General features: G+C 33.6%; 1 protein-coding gene across 5 annotated transcripts in view; it reads right to left on the bottom strand.

The window, feature by feature from the left end:
* LOC106871615 (atlastin-2) overlaps positions 1 to 2,628 on the bottom strand; it is a 75,596-nt gene extending 72,968 nt beyond the window's left edge. For 2 of the 5 annotated variants that reach the window (XM_052973525.1, XM_014918169.2), the window contains exon 1: positions 1,809 to 2,003. The gene's annotated coding sequence lies outside the window, so the exon portion shown is untranslated. The other 3 variants (XM_014918170.2, XM_014918168.2, XM_052973516.1) reach the window with 3 other exon arrangements.
* Positions 2,629 to 3,773: the final 1,145 nt, after the last annotated feature.

The following is a 3,773-nucleotide window of genomic DNA, read 5'->3' as shown; positions in this document are numbered from 1 at the left end:
CCCCCAGACTGGCGAGGTCGATCTTCAACACGAACTTCGTTCAGCAGGTTGAAAAATAGGGGCCAAAAGAGCATAAGTGGATTGAAGTTGTGAGAATTAAAAGACTAGAGAGGTTTATTGTTGTGTTTTGTGGGTGAGATACAGAAAGAATAGAGACGAGTTGAGAAAGTCTGTTCAGAGGAGCAACTTGAGAAATACAGAAAGATAAACACACACACACACATCCGTGGTCTAGCAATGTTGATGACTGACTGAAAATATCACACAACTCAGATGACTTCTTTATTTAAAGGATGTCTATGCATGTGAATATATATATATGTGTGTGTGTGTGTGTGTGTGTGTGTGTGTGTGTGTGTGTGTGTGTGTGTGTGTGTGTATACACATACACACATGCATACAGAGTAGTTACGTGTGTATTTTCCACATAAAATAAACAATAAAAAATCAATCAACCTCAACTGAAAATTATTAAAAAACGTAAAATTGGTTAATATAAATGTCTTTCTTAGGGACAAAACTATATTTATACTGGAAGCAGTTATGGTCGACTAAATCGAACGCATCACTGGTACTTATTTTAACAACCCAAAAGCATTGATCGCGGGTTTTAAACACAGACCAGTGGGTGAAAAACGAAAGCATTTAACCTGTCGCATCCCATTATAGTCAATAAGTGTGTGAATGTGTATTTACGAGTGTATGCGAGTGTATAAAATACACCACAGAAATGTGAAGGAGTCAAGAGTAGACGAGTGTCTAACCGTCTTCTACTCCATGAAGTTGAATATACATAGCTTATCCAACGAGTATCAGATCAACTTACTGCCTCAATTGTAAAAGTATATTTCTCATTAATCTCAACCTATTTATAATTTTAGATTGGATGACTTAACATTTTCAGTATTATTTAAGTGTACTGTCAGCTGAATTATGTTCAAAATTGTTATGTTTAGTTTTAGAACCTTCAGAATTTCAAGTCTATATATATATGGTGCCTTGTTGTACCACTCATCTGAATTTATATATATATATATATATATATATATATATATATGATATTCATATATATACCATTAAAATATTCATATATACATTCAAACTTCCGCTGTTTAACATAATGCCGTATTAACAGCAATGTGTCGAAGCTTCATTACACGAGAAACAAAATGATGAAAAAAAAAGTTTCGTTGTTTACAGTAAAAATTGTGATGACGCCTTTCAATGGAAGATAAAGAGGTCACGACAAGAGTGTACAAAGGAGTATTGGCCACAGAGAGAATGTTTGGGGGTATTTTCACTGGAAGAACTACAACAAATATAGGATTCGTTGAGGATAGATATTAGAAAAGGTCCTTCCTTAGTTATTAGATAACGACATGGCCTGCTATGGAATGCAACGTTGTACTACAAAACAGCTTGTAGAAATATAAGGGAAGGTTAACATGAGACAAAAGTTTTTGGAAATAATATCGTTATATGTGTGTGTGTGTGTGTGTGTGTGTGTTTATATGTTTTTATTGACATTAAAGAAATATATGAAATTAACGACATATTGAGAATATTGGTTTCTTTAAAGAAGATGCAATGAACATCTCTTCTATGAATATGAAAGTATAAACCGAGTTATTCTGTTAAATTGTTTCATCGTTAATCCGACTGGGAATCAACATAAACGTCTAGACAGTAAAAGACGAAGTATAAAAGACATGATAGTGTCTCTTCTCTCATATATTCAATTTACCGCCAATAAACATGATTGTCACCGAGGTAGGTTAAATAAAGAAAATAAGATAAACAGAGCAAACCTTGGCTGCTGGTTTGTCGTCAGTAAATCTTGTGTCCACAGTCACATCTATGAATGTCCCGAGTTAATGGTAATCACTCGTTTACTGTGTTGTTAATCATTGTATTTCTGTAACTATGATATCCTAGTTGCTGTGTCACTAGTTGTGACCGTTATCTATCAACTGGAAATCAAGTAAAAATAACAATTCCCGTTCACTTACCTTTACCACACCTGATTAACGAATATCCGCCACAGACGGTGATAACGAAAACAATCTCCTTCTGATAATATAACCAGATTTCATCAGACAACAAAATAAAACTGCTTTTTTTTACAAAAATTTCAGTTTTTATTACAATTGTTAAGTATTTTAAAGATTAGAGCTTAGATAAGTTTCTACGATAAAACATTAAAATAAAATAGCTTTAAAATAAAAGTACTTCCAAGTAAACTGTAATGTAACCTAATAGCTTGTTACTATAGTCTGCAGTTTTACAAACATTGTTGTCTCCCAGTCTGAAACAAGTTTTCGTTATAATTTATTCAAAGCAAAGATGAAAATAACTGACAAAATTCTACGGTCAGCTTTAGCTTTGTCGTTAGAGCTGGGGAGGGGTTATAGAAAACTTTGACACGTGGAAATAGTTTGACCAATTTTGTGTGTGTAAGGAGTCCACAGAGAAGGTAGCTACTTACCAGCAGTGAAAGAAGGAAACTCTACGAAATCTGCTGCTATAATGTTTGTAAGAAAGAATCACATGGACACAAGTTGGGTAGGCGTCAGACTTGTGTAAAATAAATATAAAATAACAAAACTATTTTTTTTTTTTTTTAGGAATAAAACTTGTACATTAACACGTAGCTAAACAGTGAGTGAATTCAACAAAAGATAACTGACAGCCATAATAATGCTTTGTTTTCGGATGTGATTGTTATCTATAAATATCTAGTTTGGATACAATTGTTTTGGCATGCAGAGACACGATAATCTAGTACAATTGTTTAGGTCTATATAGAGACGATGATCGGATCATATCTCACCTCTCTAATCAGTAGGAAAAAAAAACTTTTGAGAATTTAATCTAAAAATCTCAGTAAATACTAATATTAGGATTATTACTTTCCTGCATATTATTTTAAACCTAAAAACTTACAAATATCTCCAAGAAAGCTATTTAATCATTCTGCTATGGTTTGAAAATCCCTAAGCAGCTACATCAAAAACACTTATTATTACAAATGTTTTGTAAAGAATGGATTCTAAGACTAAATCGTATCATGATAGTATTAAAAATTTGTTATAACAAGTTTTATGAGATAAATTTTGTAAAATGTATGTCATAAAAGAGTTTTGTTTTGTTTTTTTTTCTTTGATGAATGATGCATGGAAATCCAGCCCACCTATAGTTGAAACTGTTTCAAAAAGTATTGATCTTCATGTCAGCATTTTGAGACTAGCTCAGACATTCTGTGTAGTAAAATGTAAAATTTTACTACATGTAAAATTTCTCTGCAAGGTAAAATTTTGAAACATGAATAACAATCACTCAAATGTAAATAAAAAAAAGGAAAATCATTTACTTTTTCTTTAATTGTCATTTCTAATAAAGTAAAAATATTTCCCAGGACTCATACATTTGTACTTCCCTTGATCATGTAGATGTCATAAATTCTTTAACAAAAATTCAGAGAGAGATATTCATCATCATCATCATCATCGTTTAACGTCCGCTTTCCATGCTAGTATGGGTTGGACGATTTGACTGAGGACTGGTGGACCAGGAGGCGACACCAGGCTCCAATCTGATTTGGCAGAGTTTCTACAGCTGGATGTCCTTCCTAACGCCAACCACTCCGAGAGTGTAGTGGGTGTTTTATGTGCCACTGGCACGAGGGCCAGTCAGGCAGAACTGGCAACGGCCATGCTCGAAATGGTGTGTTTTACGTGCCACCTGCACAGGAGCCAGTCCATCGACACTGGCAA

The sequence above is a fragment of the Octopus bimaculoides genome, chromosome 1 (assembly GCF_001194135.2).
Source record: "Octopus bimaculoides isolate UCB-OBI-ISO-001 chromosome 1, ASM119413v2, whole genome shotgun sequence".
Taxonomy (NCBI): domain Eukaryota; kingdom Metazoa; phylum Mollusca; class Cephalopoda; order Octopoda; family Octopodidae; genus Octopus; species Octopus bimaculoides.
The sequence above is the reverse complement of the archived record's forward strand: the minus strand, read 5'-3'. Positions and strand labels throughout refer to the sequence as shown.